This window comes from Ostrinia furnacalis, unplaced genomic scaffold (genome assembly GCF_004193835.3).
Source record: "Ostrinia furnacalis isolate ACB-3 unplaced genomic scaffold, ASM419383v2 OfSCF7487, whole genome shotgun sequence".
Taxonomy (NCBI): domain Eukaryota; kingdom Metazoa; phylum Arthropoda; class Insecta; order Lepidoptera; family Crambidae; genus Ostrinia; species Ostrinia furnacalis.
This window is the reverse complement of record NW_021137726.1, coordinates 1,098,995-1,112,734: the sequence shown is the minus strand read 5'-3', so window position 1 is coordinate 1,112,734 and position 13,740 is coordinate 1,098,995. Positions and strand designations below refer to the sequence as shown.

The 13,740-nt window shown below is 37.9% G+C and overlaps 1 long non-coding RNA gene across 1 annotated transcript; it reads left to right on the top strand.

The window, feature by feature from the left end:
- Window positions 1-1,796: 1,796 nt before the first annotated feature.
- On the top strand, window positions 1,797-4,594 carry LOC114364919 (uncharacterized). The gene is made up of 2 exons (XR_003656890.1): window positions 1,797-3,865; window positions 4,344-4,594. It is a non-coding gene; the product is annotated as an uncharacterized LOC114364919 (long non-coding RNA).
- Window positions 4,595-13,740: the final 9,146 nt, after the last annotated feature.

Below are 13,740 nucleotides of genomic sequence, written 5' to 3'. Positions count from 1 at the left end.
TTTAATTCTTTTATTTTGCTCCGGCAAATTTTCATATTTACATGGCGCCCGAACAGGGACGTTGTTGGGTCCGTGGAGGTTCTCCCTGGCACTGGTCTATTGCTCAGTGACGGATTGGTTGGTCATCTTAATTTTTTTTGTTTCTGATGCTGTTGTGATAATATGTTGAGTGTGATCATGCTGTGTAGTGTTTAACTAATATTAGTTAAAATATTGTACCTTATTTACTTTTTTAACATTCATTTTGTAAAGTCAATAATATGAAGGAGGAACGCCCTATCCGTTTCAATCTTTTGAACAAGGACGAATTAACTTACGAAGTTGTGATCCGTGATGCTGTGCCTGAGCGAACTGTACAGTTGTTGCGTAGTCAAATAAAACGTTTGGCNTATTTACATGGCGCCCGAACAGGGACGTTGTTGGGTCCGTGGAGATTCTCCCCGGCACTGGTCTATTGCTCAGTGACGGATTGGTTGGTCATCTTAAGTTTTCTTTCTTATTGTTATAATTTTATAATAAGTATAACCATACTGTAGTGTGTAACGAATATCACAATAAGCCGAATATTGTAACTTACTTTACTTTTTGCTAAAATTATTATTTTGATAAGTCGATATGAGGGAGGAACGCCCTATCCGGTTTAACATTTTAAACAAAGACGAATTGGTTTACGAGGTTGCCATACGAGATGCTGTGCCTGAGAAAACGGTAGAGCTGTTGCGCGCACAGATTAGACAATTGGCTCAGGATATACCTAGCGATGAGGTGAGTGAGTTCGAGGGAGATGCGCTGGCCGAGCTGAGAACTATTTCCTCCAAATTAGACGAGCTTGAGGAGCTGTGTAATAGGAAGCCCCTATTACTCAAAAAGCTAAATAGAGTGCAGACTTTAGGAAACCGTGGGTTTTATACATAGGTTAAGCCGTGTTGAAGCTAAAGAGGAGAGTGATAGGACTTTGAGGGAACAGTTGGAGGAGCGTCTCATCCCACTTTTAAAACGGATCGACCGTATGACGCACACATTCGTTAGTAGTTATGATTTCCAACCTGCAGAGGAAGATGTGTCTAAAGCCTCTGGTTCGGCCGTGGATGAGTCATTGAAAAACAAATCTGTAGTGTCTTGTGATCGTGCTTCGTATGTTCACTCTCTAAATTTAAAATATAACGGGAAGGATAGTGTGCAGGATTTCATTGTTAGGATTGAAGAATTATGTAAATCTCGTAATATTGCAAAAGAAAGATTATTCAATTCAGCGGCCGAATTATTCACAGATGAGGCTCTATTTTGGTACCGAGGTACTCGTGACCAACTAAATAGTTGGGAGGATTTAAAGGCGTCGTTGCTGGAAGAGTATTTGCCCTACGACTATGATCATCGTTTGTTGCAGGAGATTCGTTCGAGGACCCAAGGTCCCGACGAATCCATATGTAGTTATCTAAGCCTGATGCAAAATTATTTTTCGAGGTTGCGCAAACCTTTAGACGATGAAGAGAAGTTGAGCTTGGTCAAGTTCAACATTAGGCCATCTTACTCCATTCCTTTGGTCAATGTAGAAATAAAATCGTGGGCCGACTTGAAGAGGCATTGTAGGCAGTTGGAAGCGGCGAAACAGAGGGCAGAATCCTTCACCGAACCCCCGCGCGGTGCACAGAATGCTGTCGCCCCTGACCTGGCCTACAAAGGTAAGTCTGCTCGCCCGAGGTGCGAGGCAGTGGTTAAAAATCCGAGCGTCGAGAAATTTTGTGTGCGTTGCCGCGTACATGACCATACTCTCCTCGATTGTAATGCCNCGCCAGAAGGACGTCAAAGTTTCTGGAGTCACAAAACGCGTGGCGACTGACCATCGTTTTGATGTCACACCTGTTGAAGAGTGGCGTGCTTGGTGTGATTATGTGCGTGCATTTTCTAAAAATTGCAAAGCTAATGTTGCGACAGTCCGACCAGATGATTGTCAGGATGCGCGTCCTTATCTAAATGTTGAAATTGGTGGTGTTCCGTGTTCTGGATTGTTAGATTCTGGAGCGGAAATTTCTATTCTTGGTGGTTCTGCTGTGAATTATTTTTCTCACCTGGGTGAGTTGTATAAATCGGATTCTACTGATGCTGTGGTAACGGCGAATGGTTCGACTTCCCCTACGGTCGGATATATGTTTTTACCTGTCGTAGTGAATGAGGTGTTGAAGGTTATAAAGTTTTATGTGGTTCCTGGAGTTTCGTCGTCTTTGTTGTTTGGCATCAACTTCTGGAAAGCTTTTCAGATAGCGCCTGATGTTTTGCGACTTATGAATCGGAGGGATTCGATGGTTAGGCATGCTGAAGCAGTCGTGTCTCGGAAGTTGACTGGTGATGCTGGTAAAGTTTTTAAACACCCGAAGGTTCGTCGTAGACCCTTCCAGTGTGTCAGCGTTGGTTTTGTTGGTCCACTGCCCAGGTCTCGACGGCAAGTGTTTGAAGTAGATAAGCAATTGAGGAAATCTCACTTGCGAGATGCTGATTGGTATAATAGGCGTCGGAGAGATGTCGAGTTTGAGGAAGATGATGTGGTTTGGCGGAGTACGCATGTTCGTGGTGTAGCTCCGAGATTTAAAAATTATGTAGAGTAGATTGAAGTTTTGTTGAGGTGTTAGTTTTTTTTGTTGTGTATTGTGGTGGTTCTGTTTCTGTATGATAGGATGATGCTGGAGGGCCAGCGTGAATTTTTCTCGTTATCCTCGTAAAATTCTGGTGGGTGAGGGGGTACTGTAACACTTTTTTTTTGGCGAGATTGAATACTTACCGATTTCCACAAACAAACATTCCAACGAACCGTAAGGTCACATATTACAAAGTGCGCAGTGTTTCCTTTGTCACTTGATTGTGTCATTGTTAGTGATTCACTGAGTTTTGATTAACTTCTATTAAAATTAATTACATTGTTTTGGTACACAGAGCAATAAATAACCTCACTTTTTGAATGTCTCCGTTTGACAGATCAATGCGTTACGTTCCATTCTTTTAGTATAGAAGAAATGTATAATGAAATTAAATATTCAACACTAAATTTTTATAAAACTTAATATTTAGGCTCTTTAATTTAAATTCTAGCTATTTCTAGTATTTTCCTCAATGTTTATATTAAAATAACATTGTAATGTATCTTGATCGATCATGGGTTCGGAACGTTCTAGAAATTTGACATATTCTGAGCGAAACGAAACGCGCGGGAGACGGTCCGAATACTGTGAGTGACGTTTCTTCTGTTTCTAAAAGTTAAATAAATTAATTAAATTTAAATCGGAGGAGCAGTTTTGTGAGTTCTCATATCAAGATTATTCAATAAGAGGCTGGTTGACTCAAATAGAACTTATTAGAAAAAGAAATAAAAAATAAAAACGAAGAAACATTTTTATGGTTTGTTATTGTTGGGTTCGATTCGGACCACAAGTCACGGGTGATGACCGGCGCTTTTTGGAGTGACCTTTTTTTTTGCTCGACCGGCCGTGCGCTTGGACGGAAGTTCGTTAGTGTGTGGTGTTGTGGCATTCTGAGTCGGCCCTAAATGTGCCATTCCCAACTCAAACGGGCAGGGCACGCAGATTATTGTTGTTGAAATAAAGGAATTCCGGTTGGACACCGAAATCCCGCTGTTCGCCGATTTTGCGGACTCACTGCCACGTGCTGAGTTCTGTTACTGAAGGTAAGCAGGTCCTATTCCAAGGATTACCTTGAGTTTCTTCTTGTTATTTTGTTGTTTGCATTGGCGGCATTGTTAACCAATGCACCTGGTTGTTATTCGCAGATTGTGTGTGGTTGGGCAGTGCTCGGTGGCGAGCCTCTGCGCTGTTGCTGTCTGTTGTTGATGTTGCTGATGTTGCCTCCATAGCAGGTATGTTGTGGTTTCTTTCTCAAACTCATTCGCCTCTCCGCTGAGTTAGGATGAATTACTAGAAACGTGGCACTCGGTCACGGGCTACCCTACTTCATAGGTTGGTTCCGTTTTCTATTGAGCTTGTCAATTATTTTAGTTTACTTTGAAAAAGTAGATTACCCACATAATGATTACATTTTACCAAAAAGTAAATTCCTAAATAAATTTACCATTGTGATGTATTATCGATGGATTTTGTTGTGTTAACTATTTTTAGTTCGCTTTGTGAAGGTAGATGATATAATAATTACGATGATTACATTTTACCAAAATGTTACCTGCTAAATAGATTTACCATTGTAATGAATTACCGTTGGATTTTGCTGTGTTCACATTTGCTCCATCCTCGAGAGCGATGGATTATTGTTTTTAAATTGTTTTTACTATTATGAATGTATTGTGCTGTTGTATAATATAATTTTTTATTGTACAATAGGAGGTGTATGGTACCGGCTGCTCTGTTGGCACCGGCTATCAGGTGTTTGGCACCGGCTGTCCCGCAGTGCCAGACGCTTGCTGCGCCCGACGGGTGCGGAGGGGGTTGAGCCGAGTGGTGGCGACTAGCGCGCTAGTAATCTTAAGTATTTTTAATCAGTACCAACCAAACGGCCCAACGACCCATCCCTTAATTTTTCTTTTTAAATATTTGTGTCTAACCCACAATTAAATTGTTGTCAATTTAAAATATTTAATTTTTTTATTTTTGCTCCGGCAAATTTTCATATTTACAACGAGTATACTACTTTTCAATTTACTTGCAGTGCAGACCTATGCATAATACAATGAAAATTAAAATCGCTGTGGTGTTTTTAAAAGGAGAAATTAATATTTTAATACAATTAAATTTTATTTCGTCAGAGTAGATTGGGTAAAATTCCAAGTAGAGACACTACTTGGAATTTTACTTGAGTATTTGTCTGTAAAACGTAATTTTGACAGTAAATTTTTCAGTTAGAAAAAATATAAGTAAACAAAACAAAAACAAAAACAGAATCAATTAAGCGAATGCATGTCTTGCAACAAAAAGAACTAAAATGTCACCCTGCAAGATATTCACGTCTCACAGACATCTGCCATGCAGACGTAGAAAAAGTATTCCACTAACTTTAACAATTTGCGTTGTTCCAAAGAACAATCGCCCGTATTCTTATTTAACGAAATAGTAAAGTTGTTTGTAGTTAAAATCAGCTGCAGTCTGGAAGTCGAGGTTTTTTTGGTGTCTTGTGCGTGGATCTTCTGTTCTTGACTAGTTTTTGTAGATTTTGTTTGGGTAATGTTTTGGAGCTATTGTCTTTTTAAATTATTAAATTCGCTCATATTTTTCTTATTACTCAACCCTGAATTAGGCAAAGCATGGTGCGATGGCGATCATAAATAAATACTGCTGTAGGTTAGGTACCTTCGCTTTGAAAGCTGCGAGATTTTAAAGAGTGCTGTAGGTACTTAAAACTATTTTTAACATACGTAGAGAAAGGACAATCAATGATTACCTACCTATTTTAAGCTCGAGTACATATTCCGACTTGTTATTGCCTAGCGGCAATCCATAGTTCTATCATAACTCAATATTCATGTACCTTTGTGTGATATATCTTTCTCAAAATACTAAAATCTCACAAAATTCCAAAATAGCTGATTGTCATCTCATCACGGGGTTGAGGACGACATAAATCGATAATCTGTATGTACATGTTACCATAGAACATTGTTAAAGAGTGAAATGCGAAAGAATCCGAAAATAAATACGCATTATGAGCCAAAAAACGTACACGACTCGCTTAAGCAACGTTAACGAGCCATCTCGGTTCTCCATTGAAGAACTGACTCCTATTATGCTCTTAAATCTTTTACGAATTCTCGAATATAGAGACCGTATAATTGGGATTCTTATGAAAGTATTTCAATAAGCTTTGGATTTCGTTGAGTAAACAACAATTGAATGGAGTCGTTAGCTCTCGTGAGCGCGTGAATTGCCGACAACGTTCTGGTAAAGAATAATTGCGCGCCATGATAAAATTTTCGATTATTTTAGACGACAAACGTATGGGCTTATCGCGAAAAATAGATACAATGGTGCATCTTAGACCTACTGAATGCTTGAAAAAAGTTACTATAATAAGGACGAGTTTAATGATTACTTATTATTCAGCTGTTTTCTTTTTAGGTAGGTACTACTGAATGGAGAAACTTCGAGCATATCGCACTCTCAATCGCCCTTTGGGTGACCTTAAGCCTTTTTACGAGGCACAATATACGTAGTATGTAAGTAAGTAGCGTAGTATCCTGTGCGTCCACGCGCACTGTGAGACCTCATAATAATATTTGTGAATACGGGCGTAATTCACAAACCTAGTTTTTCACATTATTACTATTATTACTCTTCACAAAAAACTGGAGCACAAACGTTAAAATTTGCCAAAGCGAGCTCTCCTTTTGAGTTTCATTTTAGAAACATTCTCAATTGCTAAAGCAAAGAGGAGCTAGGGGCAATTTCACACGGACGGCGAACGGGATTACGGGAACTTTTAACGGGATTTAATTTTCACAACTAGATTAGCCCATTGTCACATGTGTAACTGTAAGGGACAAGAACTTAATTTGATTTTTCTGTGAGTGCTCGTTTTAGGGGCCCGTGGGTAAATTTGACCTTTTGACGACTAGTTATTATATACGATGTATACTCGTGACAGCACCATCTGTTTTATATCGGCAAACCTTATTTACAAGCAAAAATACATGAAAAATTATTTCGAACACTTAGGCTGAGTTACACCGTAACGTTACTTTAACGATAACCGGTGTTTTTTGTATGGAGTTTGACAGATTATTGACGTTTGTCAAAGTTAAAGTAAAATGGTGCAACACAGCCATATATGGCTGTGGCAATGGCAATACTTTTTACTATATTTTAAAATTTATGATATTGTCCATAAAATCGTTATCTCAAAGTTGTTGAATATACGTTAGAAAATGTATATTCAACAACTTTGAGTCACTGGTAAAAATAAATCAATAAAAGACAAATATTGTTGGGACATGGTACCTACATCGCATATTTATTCCATTCAAAAATAAAATTAAGTTATTAAGTTACGAGATTTACAGAACCCTATAATCTACAACCCCTATGTACCCAATTTAATTTTATTGCCAGATTCAATACTGTTCTTAAAAATGCTTTTTAAAATATTTCCAGCGTTATATTTTTAAAAACGTTTCAAATTGAATCGCCGAAATGTTTTATTCACAGAGAAATTTTATTTTTGACGGCGTGATGTAATACCTAAAAACTGTGGGTATTCTGTGAACTTTTTTCCAGTTTCATATAATCCAAAAAAAATACGAATTAATGTTTTAAAAATTTTTACGAATAAAATATTTTAAACCTTCATGTTGCATTTTTACTAAATTCTTACTACAAATACCTTCTCGCTTTACTTAAGATAAGTAGTTCATTCGTTTATTTAGTCTGAAAATGGAGCTGTAACAATCCACACGATAGAAAAAGTATGCAATTTTAAACCTTTGGGTACTCATTTATATTATCCCAAAACATCTTCAACCAACCTAACACTTTACGACTGAAGATAATCATACATCACCGATTAAAAATCCCTCACATCCCTACCGGTAGATAAACAAGGGAAGCGTCCCTCTAATGACCCCGCCTAAGACGTCCTAAGTAGAGGGCGCCACGGCCTGATGGTGGAGCGCCTTGCGTTTACGGCGCATTGACCATAGAGGCTCTGACGTAAGAGGATTGTGGAGATGGCTTTTGTTTTTAAAAGAAAACAACTGACAGCCAGCGTACCTGTTTTTAAATATGTTCGTAAATACTTTTTGGAATGCTTGTGATAGTGTTTTGTTTTTTGGATCCCGTGGGATGGGACTTGAAAAAATGGAACTAAACTCATATCGCAGTCAGTCTGTATTTTTGATTAATTTTCTCACCACAGGTTGGAGGACGAAAAAAATGCTAACGGTTGGAGACTTAAAAACTGATACCTACTACTAAGGCTGGGTTGCACCATCTTATTTTGACTTTAACAAACATCAACAATCTGTCAAACTCCATACAAAAAATACCGGTTATTGTTAAAGTTACTGTCAAAGTAAGTTGGTGCAACTCAGTCTAAGTATTCAATCATTAGAAAAATACCAATATTTGCCCGCGGCTTCGCCCGCGTGAAATTCAGTTTCGTTTTTAGCCTTTATGTTATAAACAATGCTGTAAAGTATCATTAAAATGTTGTTCTGTAGTTTTTCCGTGAAAGTATAACAAACAACCTTTCGCATTTATATGAGTAGGATTTAATGGTCGTAAGTAACAAGAACGATAAACAATGCCTTCTTCTAATACACCTTTACACAGTACACGATTACACTACTCGCTTGTACGTCGGTCGTAAAGGCTCTTAAGTACCTACATCTGATGAAGATTATTTGCGGCCAGCACTCGAGTTTTTCACGGCGTATTGACCACGACAAGGGGGATAGCTATTTTGCCGTTAAGCACGAGCCCCCATTAGCCTTATGGATGAGAAAACGTTTTTATGTTATCTTCTTAGGGCAGTGTGTGTAAATGTGAGTAGTTGGAAGAAAAATTCGCATTCACTAACAAAGTTGTTGCTATGCTATCATAATGTTTTTCCAAAAGCGCTATAGGGTAAAAATATTGTGACACAACATGAACTGAACAGCACTTGGATTCATTTTTTCTTGTTTCCATTCAAACTTTGTTGATTGAACTTTGACTTTGCCATTAACAAAAAATATACCTATTTTGGTAATAAATAAATATGAAAGTGGTCTTTTATTTAAGTGCAATGTTATGTACCTGGAAGAATATCTTTCGTGATGTAATAAAATTGATTCTGGAATAAGTCAATCTGAAGGTGTGTTTTCCAGTAACAGTGTTGCATCTTTTATGAATGAAGATTTAAATTCTATTGCTTCAAAAATACATAGTATCTCGAATCGAGTGTATTAATCGAAATAATGGGATTCACTTTTGAATGCAATATCGCATATTATTTGCAACTTTACACTAGACGCATGTGAAGTTGCCAAGACGCTGAACACAGCTGCGGTCATACCCTTTCTTGAAAGCTCTTGACATCAACCAGCATAAACTGACCCGCCTTAATCCCACCACTTTCCCCTAACACTATCAAAATTAACCGGCCCAAGAGGCAGGGGGAGATCATCCGACACTGGGCAGTCTGCGAAACATGACCACTTCAGCAGGCCTTATTTGAAGCTCGAGGGCTACCCATTCAAGGAAGACCTCTCTTCTCACTTAAATCAAAGGCAAAGTTATGCCTGCACATAATGGATACTGTTGCAATTTGCCAAATTTAATTGCATCCTCGTCTCGATAGAAATCTCTCTGGAACAGAGCTCTAGGAAGTTGGTCGTGGAGTAACGGATTACCGTCAATAAATAAGTAGCATTAGTATTATGTCTGAATGATGGAGCTTCATTTGAGCCGATTTTGGCAGAATTTCGGTTTTCACGAAGCTGTTAAGTGGCAGGAGGTGAATAATTCAAGGAGGTGCAATGTTGCTTAAGCTTATACTGGGTTGAATATTATTGTACACCGAAACCACTTGAGAAATAATCTGGCCAAAACCTGTTTTGCAGAGAAGCATCTTGCTCATTAACGTGCTTATTTTAATACTGAACTGATAATTCGATGTAAGTACCCCACTCGTATATAACAATGATTCACACAATATGATTATAAATTATGAGACACAGATGGGATTATACGAGTAGAAATAAATGGCACTTTTAATAAATTTTAATGTTCGTTGTCTAACCCGAAACGATAAAGCCGCATACATTTATAGTTTTGTACATAACCAGAGGTAACTCAAGAAAGAGAAGCGATTGCAAAATTGAATTTATCGCGATTTTTATGTCTACAAGCAAAGATAAAGCAAATTAGCTATGACAAATGAAAACTTCTACAAGAAACTTCAATCAAAAACTTAGTCACAATGCACCAGACAGTGTAAGCCAGCCGAAACCGGAGTGGCAGAACTCTGAAATTTAACCCTACCCCGATGATAATTACTGAATAACTACCGCGTGTAGTTTGTAATTGAAACCGACTCAGCGAGCACTCCAGCTCGAAAGGGATCGGCTTATTGTGCTGTTACATTTGGAAACGTTACGGTATTTACACGTACACTGGTATCCTATATTGTGTGTGCAGGTATAGGTATAGACGTAAGCAAGGTATTCTATTTTGTGTGAACAGTTATAGGTATAGACGCTTTTTATATTTTTTAACCAGCAGACAGTGGTGACTGAGTTTGTTGCGGCGTTTCTTCTCAGCACTTGCCAAATGTTTGTCTCGAAGCGCTGGTAGGGCAAAAAAGAATGAGACATGTATAGGCTCTTTAAGAGCATTTGACGATTTGTAAGTACTAATTTAATTAATCTACAAGAGAATTTAGAATTTTTGACGTAGATATAGTATCCAATTTTGTGTCTGCAGATATTTATAGGCAGGGTATTTTATTTTGTACTAGCTTTTGACCGCGGTTTCACCCGCGTGAAATTTAGTATGTCATAAATTATAGCCTATTATGTTAATCTGGGTTATAAACAGTTATACTGTAAAGTTTCAACAAAGTCCGTTCAGTAGTTTTTGCGTGAAAGAGTAACAAACATCGAGACATCCAGACATCCAAACATCCAGACATCATGACATCCAAACTTTCGCATTTATAATATTAGTAGGATCTACAGGTTGATATAATTCGTAGGCATGTTATCCCATTTTGTGTGTGTGTTCGTTTCACCAATCAAACAGGGCTTGAAATACTCGTGTTGGTATCGTTTCAATGCATAACTTTATACCTATGAGTTTATTTTACTTTTTCTGTTTTTTTTATTGGGTTATGTATGTATTTAGGATTGGGGATATTTTTAAAATTGACAAATTGAAATATTCATCCGTTCCATATACAAACTAAATGAAAGCGAATAATTTTGAGTATTTCGAGCATTATTTCAAAGCCTATGCCAAAGAGAAAGCTCTTTTATCTATTACTTAGTTCCTAAAATAAGTACGACTGAATCTAGACTAGACTGAATGCATTTTGAGGCTATTGTTGATAGCCTGCAAAAGAGAAGCCTATGTACACTCGATAATAAGTAGTTCCTAAAATCATAACTAGAATATCATAACTACTAGCCGTTTAATTTCCAACGCTCTTCATATACTCATTTAGCTCCACGTCAGCAATTAGCAAGGCACGCGTAAACAGCTAATTACGAGTTAACATGTGCAGTTTGTGACTGTCTGTCACCTCCCACCTCCCCGCTGGCTGACGGGAAGTTTGTGATATTAAAGGTGCAGTAGACTGTTCAGAATTTGAGACTATACTAGCTAAGATTCAAGAAGAGATACATTTTCAACTTAGTTTTAGAGATAAAGAAGTAGAGATATAGGTGGTTATTACTTCACAAAGTGTAAAAATAAACAATAGAAATTACTGAAAGCAAAATGTGTCGTATTGCAGTAAACTTTTATTTGTTCTTTCCACAGAATGACAGGAAAAATACAGGTGTATTGCGCGTGAGTAGCGAATAACTCCACCAAAAGTATTTTCGGACGAACAATGTTCCAATACCCACACCTCCGCACAGTTCAGTGATTGAAAAACAAAGAGACAGTACGAAAACAGAAAAAATCCATTGGACACCGACCACATCCACAACAAACGGTTCCCCTACGCGTGCAAACGGAATAAAACACTTAGAAAAAATCCAATAAAACCACAAAACGTATCACACGTAGTTATAAATCAGTGCGGGTGCGCGAATTAATTCATTTCCTCTCAGGAAAGTGGGGAAGGCACGCGCTAGTACGTGACAGGCAGGACCAGCGCAAGTTCAATTCACTGACCTTTATAATAAGGGGATAGGGTTCAAAGTTTATGTATAAACGGAGTTGACCGATCGTGAACAGCTGGCTTTGAATTTCTGAATGGATACTATGAATACATGACGTTCTGAGAAAGGATAGCCGTATTTGTGGACCAACTTATCGCCAGCTCGATCTCCGTTTAGCAACTGGAGAATATCCGTTGGAAGATCATATTCAAATACGGAATTAGAATGGGTATACCATAAATAAGATGATTTGTGAGTTTTAAAGTCATACTGGTACTGAATTAGGCTTTTGATATAGATGAATCGATCCACAGATTGAATTTAAAGTAAGTGTACATCGCAGTAATTTTCATAAAAAGAAATCGAATTTTGGCTCAGTACACAATTTTTATTATAATAGGTATAAAAATATTCAATTAACGGATGACTACCCAAGGTACTACTCTCGGACCGTTATTCTATTTCGTTTCCTCCCATCAGCGTTCCTGAAAAGCCTGATTTACAACACAACAAGCTTTATAGTCTGCCTAAAACGAGGACAATAAAAAGTTGTGCCATAAACGCCGCCGACTGTCAGGGCACTTATTGCGCACACTTTTTTATTGTCCCACTGATATACATTCCATGGCGAAAATTTAACTGGGTCGAAGGGATTCGAAGGAAAAATATGGTCGGCTTATTTTTGGGTTGTTATTTTGTAAACGTTTTGTTTTTGTTAATATTGCAAATTGTTGGGAGGAAGAAATATTTCGGGGTTTTATGATGGCTGTAAAAAATAACCAAATTCATTTTATTTTGATAGTCAGCAGTTTGTTTTACTCTAACGAAAAATCTACCTCATTTACCTGCACATGGAAATTGATTACAATTCTTACATTGCCTACGCCAATCAAAGTCCAGGCTTTAGTGGTTCCAAATTTTAGTTTTTCTAATAAACATTGATAGTTTTAAAGCACGGACTTTCCAGCATTATTTATCAAATCAAGACTAAATAGACCAGTCGGTCGCCATGGAATGAGACGTAAATTGAAATATTAGCCGACATATACGTTTTGACGTATTCACAAATAAATTCCAGATAAGGAAGCAATCCCGGCTGGCTGCGTCGCCCAACGATAGGAAATTGCGATGTCTGGATGAGATGTACTGTCGGGAACAGAGCCTGGGTGTGATGGGATTTCATATTATCTACTCGTACGGTATCGATCTGATTTGTCTTGTTCATTTAAGGATTTCATGTTGGTTGGGAGTCAGTAGTTTTGATTTACAGGTATTTGGCACGTGTCTTTTAATAGACACACATTGCATGCATAGGTACCACATTTTTTTAACAACTGACAATTCACCAATATTGGTTTAGGCAGTTTGAACCATTTTAACCTTGGAAAGTGACAAAAGAGTTCAAAACTTAAAAAATAAATATGATTTTGCTTTTACTGCTGTCTGTACATAACGAAGTATGTTATCAGGAACCATGTTCACTCATTCCGGAACGAATGATGTGCGAAGACGTGTGAATCTGTAAATCTGCTGAAAATAGCAATATGGGACTGTAATGGCCATCACTTGAAATCAAATCCTACCCTGAGAAAGTCATTGATAACAACATGTAGTATTTGACCGGGCTAATTTATTTTCTAACTACAATTCAATTCAAATTAATAAATGACAATAGGTAGTCTCCGTCGGACGCAAATATGTGAAAAACAAATCCAAAATTGAATGAATTTCGAGAATACTTCCCGAATTCTCGACTGCTATTTCCCGCCACATCCTCAGATAAGTCCCATTCCTGATAAGTCCCTCAGGACCTCTCGATTCCTAACCGTCTCGATAAGCCGGGTGTCCTGGGACCCTAATCGATTCGTCTCCGATCACTCGTTAGACGATAAACGATTTTGTTCAAAATCGTTTTAAGCTGAGGA